Source organism: Salvelinus sp. IW2-2015, linkage group LG34 (genome assembly GCF_002910315.2).
Source record: "Salvelinus sp. IW2-2015 linkage group LG34, ASM291031v2, whole genome shotgun sequence".
NCBI classification, from domain to species: domain Eukaryota; kingdom Metazoa; phylum Chordata; class Actinopteri; order Salmoniformes; family Salmonidae; genus Salvelinus; species Salvelinus sp. IW2-2015.
This window is the reverse complement of record NC_036873.1, coordinates 4,202,438-4,209,316: the sequence shown is the minus strand read 5'-3', so window position 1 is coordinate 4,209,316 and position 6,879 is coordinate 4,202,438. Positions and strand designations below refer to the sequence as shown.

Genomic DNA, 6,879 nt, shown 5'->3' with positions numbered 1-6,879 from the left:
CCAATRTCAAAGTGGAAGAAAAATTCCAATATTTTTGAAAGCTTAATGAAAAATAAAAAAAACATACCTTGATTAGCTAAGTATTCACTCCCAGATTTAATTCTAAACTGTAACTTGGACACTCAGGAACATTCCCCGTCTTCTTGGTAAGCAACTCCAATGTRGATTTGGCSTTGTGTTGTAAGTTATTGTCCYGCTTTTATACTGAAAAACTCCCCAGTTTTGCAAAGTTCCAGCATACCCAGACCATGTTTAGAGCCACCACCATGCTTGAAAATGAGGCGGTTACTCAGTGATGTGTTGGATTTGCACCAAACATAAGACTTTGAATTTAAGCAACAAAGAAAGTACTATTACTTTAGTGCCTTGTTGCATACAGGAATGTTTTGGAATATTTTTTTTCTGTATATTTGTATTCTTGTATTCTTTTCACTGTCATTTCGGTCAATATTGTGGAGTCACTACAATGTTGTTGATCCATCCTCAGTTCTCCCATCACAGCCATTGAACTCTAGCCGTTTTAAAATCACCAATGGCCTAATGGGGACATCCCTGAGCAGTTTACTTCCTGTCCTGCAGCTGGGATAGGGAGAGAGCAGACTGGGATAGGGAGAGATTGAATATGTCCGTAAACACTCCAGCCAGCTTGTCTGAGGATGCGGATAGGGATGCCGGCAGGCTTGTGAGGGTTAACACGCTTAAATGTCTTATTCACGTCGGCCACGGAGAACGAGAGCCCACAGTCCTTGGGAGCGGGCCGTGTCGGTGGCACTGTGTTATCCTCAAAGGGGGCGAAGGTGTTTAGCTTGTCCGGGAGCAAGACGTCGGTGTCCGTGACGTGGCTGGTTTTCCCTTTGTAGTCATTGTCTGTAGACCCTGCCACATACGTCTGTGTCTGAGCCGTTGAATTGCGACTCCATTTTGTCTCTGTACTGACGTTTTACCCGTTTGATTGCCGTACGGAGGGAATAACTACACTGTTTGTATTCAACYATATTCCCAGTCACCTTGCCATGGTTAAATGCGGTGGTTCGCGCTTTCAGTTTGGCGTGAATGCTGCCATCTATCCATGGTTGCTGGTATGGGTAGGTTTAAATAGTCATAGTGGGAACAACATCCCCTATCGATTCCTGATGAATTCAGTCACCATGTCCGTGTATATGTCATTGTTATTCTCAGAGGCTACCCGGAACATATCCCAGTCCACGTGATCAAAACAATCTTGAAGCATGGATTCTGATTGGTCAGACCAGTGTTGAATAGACCTTAGCACAGGTACTTCCTGTTTGAGTTTCTGCCTATAGGAAGGGAGGAGCAAAATGGAGTCGTTATCTGATTTGCAGGAGGAGGGCAGGTGAGGACCTTGTAGGCATCTCGAAAAGGCAAGAAGCAGTAGTCTAGTGTTTTTCCTAAGCGAGTACTACTGTCAATGTATTGATAGAACTTTGGTAGCGTTTTCCTCAAATGTGCTTTGTTAACTTCTCTAGGGTAAGTGAGATGGTAGCGTCCCACCTCTTCAACAGCCAGTGAAACTGCAGGGCGCCAAATTCAAATACAGAAATACTCATTATAAAAATTCAGAAAACAAAACATATTTTACATAGGTTTAAAGATGAACTTCTTGTGAATCCAACCATGGTGTCAGATTTATAAAAACATTTTTTTTAAATGCTTTACGGCAAAAGCATACCTTACGATTATTTGAGAACATAGCTCAGCAGACAAATCATTACAAACAGTAACCAGGCAAGTAGAAGAGTTACACAAGTCAGAAATAGAGATAAAATTAGTGGGCTGGTGATTTACCGCAGCTCTGATATCCAAAAGTTATTTCCGGCTGTATGTAATAATGTAATATGTAATAACACAAAAACATTCTAGGCTAATAATGTAAGAAATAACACACCCCCAAAAAATACTGCAAAGTTGCTTCGGAGCTAGAGGCAGAGCTGTCATGTCTGTTGGCGCCATCTGGATTTACATCCAACTAGCTTCTACTTGGGCTGTCAACCGTCAAACCCGAGACTGCTGTGTTGTTGGTAAGTAGCTATGTTTTGTTAATAGCTAGCTACATGTCATTATTTGATAGGCTATGTCTGTATGATACTAGGACACCATCAAGGAAGGTAAGATGACTGACATGCTTGGCAAGGTAGCCCCAGCACCACCAGACAAAATGTTTATAGGTACAGTATCTGTATCGGCTGTGAATAACAAAAGATGAAASWCAAGTGTAATATTTGCAAATTGTTATATTAGYACAACACTGCTWCTACAGTATTAAGGATGGTCTATTAGTGAGGCTTGCGAAGCAAGAGTCCCCACTTTAATTCTTTGACATACACTATGTATACAAAAGTATGTTGACACCYCTTCAAATGAATGGATTCGGCTATTTCAGCCAAACCCGTTGCTGACAGGTATATAAAATCGAGCACASAGCTACGCAATCTCCATAGACAAACATTGGTAGTAGGAAGGGCCTTACTGAAGAGCTCAGTGACTTTCAACGTGACACAGTCATAGGATGCCACCTTTCCAACAAGTCCGTTTGTAAAATTKCTTCCCTGCTAGAGCTGCCCCAGGCAACTGTAAGTGCTGTTATTGTCAAGTGGAATGGATCTGCTGCGAAGTGGTAGGACACACAAGCTCACAGAACGGGAGCGCMGAGGGCTGAAGCGAGTAGCAAGTAAAAATCGTCTGTCCTTGGTTGCAACACTCACTACCAAGTTCCAAACTTCCTCTGGAAGCAACGTCAGCACAAGAGCTGTTCGTCGAGCGCTTCGTAAAATGGGTTACCATGGCCAAGCAGCCGCACACAAGCCTAAGATCACCATACGCAGTACCAAGCAGTGGCTGGAGTGGTGAAAATCTTGCTGCCATGGACTCTGGAGCATTGGAAACTGGAGTGACTCTCTGGACTCTCACTCTCTGGAGTGATGAATCACGATTCACCATCTGGCAGTCCGAGGGACGAATCTGGGTTTGGCGGATGCCAAGAGAATGCTACCTGCCCCAATGCATAGTGCCAACTGGAAAATTTGGTGGAGAAGTAATAATGGTCCGGGGCTGTTTTCCATGGTTCGGACTAGGCCACATAGTTCCAGTGGAGGGAAATCTTAACGCTAGAGCATACAATGACATTCTAGACGATTCTGTMCTTCCAACTTTGTGGCAACAGTTTGGGGAAAGCCCTTTGCTGTTTCAACATGACAATGTCCCCATGCACAAAGCGAGGTCGATACAGAAATGGTTCATCGAGATCGGTGTGGAAGAACTTGACTGGCCTATCCAGAGCCCTGACCTCAACTCCATTGAACACCTTTGGGATGAATTGGAGTCGTAATCGCCCAACATCAGTGCCTGACTTCACTAATGCACTTGTGGCTGAATAGAAGCAATTCACCGCAGCTATGTTACAACATCTAGTGGAAAGCCTTCCCAGAAGAGTGGGGGCTGTTATTGCTGCAATGGGGGACCAACTCCATATTAATGMCCAAGGTTTTGGAATGAGATGTTCGACGAGCAGGTGTCCACATACTTTTGGTAATGTAGCGTATTTAAATGTGTAATTCGCACTCTGACCTGAGAAAGGCAGCAATACAGCGTCTAGTCTGCTGGAAACGCGCAAGAAGAAGAGTGTAAACGGAAGTAAACAATGACAAAGAACAACTTCCACGTCAGCGTTTTTATTGTTGTTATTTAGACGTTTATTAACACGATGGAACAAAAAATATGACGAATTTAATTGCACAGCATCACATACTTACCCAATGTTGTATTTAATTCGCGTTGGAGACAGGACTTGGTTGATAGACGTTATTTAGGTAACGCTAGCTAGCTAGTTGCTAACGTTAGCTAAAAGTAACAATGGCTAACTGTATGGTTTTCCACACTCAAATAGCCTCCATCATTGAGGTGTTAGCGAATTCAGCCGTGGCAGATATCTGTAAACTCGTAGACGACGACTATGCAGTGTTTCGTTTGGAAATTACTCAAAGCCAGAAAGAAAACAGGGCATTGCGGAGGAAACTACAGCTAATGGAACTGAAGGTGGCACGGGAGCGCGCAGAGAGGACGATCCGAGAGCGCGCCCTCGCCAGCCGTTCCAGTGGTGTCAAGATCCTCGACCGATACAGAGAAATGGCAAGAGGTACATTTTTTTTTAGAAGGCGGATGCTGCAGGGCCTGYYGCCYCGTTCTCMTCTGCGTATGTGTTCAGATGTGTTGTCCAAAATTGGGTCTTGGATAGTATGCAATACTAACCCCATCTTGCACAACTTTATTTTACCTTTGTTTTACCTTTGTTTTACTAGGTAGAACAATTAAGAACAAATTATTGCACAAAGACAAGATCGTATTCTAAGTAGATTATTGATAAACTGAATGTTGAATTATCATACTCAAAAAGAATGTGATGCATGGAACAATCAATCAATAAATAGTATATCAARGCGTTATGATTAGTGTAACCTTATCCTTGCCAATTGTAGACAGTGTCAATAGTGTACAATATAGTGTTGAACATTGACAGTACCTAACCACCTCTTTTACCCCAATACTTTTCTCAGGTGAAGGACATCTCACTGGAGACCACAGGAGCTTTGCAAAGCTGGCAGGACACAACACGTGGAGAGATGACCAACCCKTAGCTGTTGATGAGRGGAGTGGAACCTCAACCCAGCATGTTATCGTGATTGAGGTTGGTGTCATACAGTGGCTTGCGAAAGTATTCACCCCCTTGGCATTTTTCCTATTTTGTTGCCTACAACCTGGAGTTAAAATAGATTTTTGGGGGGTTTGTATCATTTGATTTACACAACATGCCTACCTCTTTGAAGATTTTTGTGAAATGAACAAGAAATAATACAAAAAAAGAAAGAACTTGAGCGTGCATTACTATTCAAAGTCAATATTTTGTAGAGCCACCTTTTGCAGCAATTTCAGCTGCAAGTCTCTTGGGGTATGTCTCGAAAGCTTGGCACATCTAGCCACTGGGATTTTTGCCCATTCTTCAAGGCAAAACTGCTCCAGCTCCTTCAAGTTGGATGGGTTCCGCTGGTGTACAGCATTCTTTAAGTCATACCACAGATTCTCAATTGGATTGGCTGGTCTGCGGCTTGACTAGGGCCAGTGTGGCGCAAGACAATTTAAAATGTTTTCCCCTTAACCATTTGAGTGTTGCTTTAGCAGTATGCTCAGGGTCATTGTCCTATCTGGAATGTGAACCTCTGTCCAGTCTTCAAATCTCTGGAAGACGAAACAGGTTTCCTCCAAGAATTCTCCCTGTATTTAGTGCCATCCATCATTCCTAAATTCTGACCATATTCCCATCTGCCAATGAAAAACCACCAAAGGCATGATGCTGCCGACCACCATGCTTACGTGTCGGGAGTGTTTCCTCAGGGGTGATGAGATAGTGTTGGATTTGCGCCAACATAGCGTTTTCCTTTGATGGCAAAAAGCTCAATTTTAGTCTCATTCTGACCCGAGTACTTTATTCCCAGTTTGTTGGAGTCTCCCACATGCTCCTTTGGCAGACATATTATACTTTATTCTTTAATAGACAATGGCTTTTTTCCTGCCACTCTTCTGTAAAAGCCATCTTTGTGGAGTGTAACGGCTTACAAGATGGTCCTATGGAAGATATCACAATCTCCGCTGTGAAGCTTTGCAGCTCCTTCAGGGTTATCTTTGTTATTTTTTGCTTCTCTTGATTATGCCCTCCTTGCCCTGGTACTTGAGTTTTGGCTGGGTGGCCCTCTCTTGGCAGGTTTGTTGATGTGCCATATATCTTTAAACATTTTTATTTTTATGAATGGGATTTATGGTGCTCCGGGGATTTCAAAGTTTGATATTTTTTCATCCCAACCCTGCATCTGTACTTCTCCACAACTTTGTGCCGACTATTTGGAGAGTCCTTGGTCATCATAGTGCCGGCTTGCTTGGTGGTGCACCTTGCTTGGTGTGTTGCAGACTCTGGGCCTTCTCAGAACAGGATGTATATAAAACTGAGATCCATTGTGACAGATTCATGTGACCCTAAAATTAAAGTCCACTTGTGTGCCAATCTAACTTAATTATATGACTCCTGAAGTAAATTGGTTGCACCAGATCTTATTTAGGGGCTTCATAGCAAAGGGTGAATACCATATGCACGCACAGCACATTTTCCGTTTTATTTATTTTTCGAAACAGGTAATTTTTGAAATTTCACCTTCAACAATTTGGAATATTGTGTTTATGTCCATTACATGAAATCCAAATAAAAAATCGATTTTAAAATTACAGCGTTGCAATGAAACAAAAATAGGAAAAACGCCAAGGGTTGAATACTTTTGCAAGCACTGTAGTGTAACATTAAAAGTTAACAGTACATCAAATTTGTCCCATTTATTTCAAAAGCTACGCATGCTATTTAATTTCTTCATTACATCCTAATTTATCTGCCATAGGGAGCTTGTTAGATGGCGCCGAAAGAAGATGGCTACGTTTTAACATGCTCCTGACAATGGATTTACCTTTTTTTTTTTTTTTAATAGTTGTTAACTTATTTTTTCACTTATTTTTACATAATGTTGCTGCTACCATCTCCTATGAACCGGAGAAATAACTTCTGGACATCAAAAGCATCGATTCTCACCACCGAACGAAGAAAAAAAAAAAAAAAAAAAAAAAATGAAAAAAAAAAAAAAAAAAGAAAAAAAAAAAAAAAAAAAAAAAAAAAAAAAGAAAAAAAAAAAAAAAAAAAAAAAAAAAAAAAAAAAAAAAAAAAAAAAAAAAAAAAAAAAAAAAAAAAAAAAAAAAAAAAAAAGGAAAAAAAAAAAAAAAAAAAAAAAAAAAAAAAAAAAAAAAAAAAAAAAAAATGATCTCTCTCGG

General features: G+C 41.1%; 2 protein-coding genes, 1 long non-coding RNA gene and 1 pseudogene across 5 annotated transcripts in view; 2 read left to right on the top strand and 2 right to left on the bottom strand.

The window, feature by feature from the left end:
• Positions 1 to 6,879, bottom strand: part of LOC112067942 (uncharacterized) — a 539,689-nt gene that overhangs the window by 94,506 nt on the left and 438,304 nt on the right. The gene's annotated exons all lie outside the window — the stretch shown is intronic.
• The window catches only part of LOC111958455 (uncharacterized), a 320,242-nt gene that overhangs the window by 34,989 nt on the left and 278,374 nt on the right, over positions 1 to 6,879 (top strand). The gene's annotated exons all lie outside the window — the stretch shown is intronic.
• On the bottom strand, positions 412 to 3,861 carry LOC139023672 (uncharacterized). Its single transcript, XR_011474815.1, has 2 exons — positions 3,771 to 3,861; positions 412 to 3,617 (listed from the first exon to the last, which is right to left on the bottom strand). It is a non-coding gene; the product is annotated as an uncharacterized lncRNA (long non-coding RNA).
• The window catches only part of LOC112067938 (uncharacterized), a 14,675-nt pseudogene continuing 11,666 nt past the window's right edge, over positions 3,871 to 6,879 (top strand).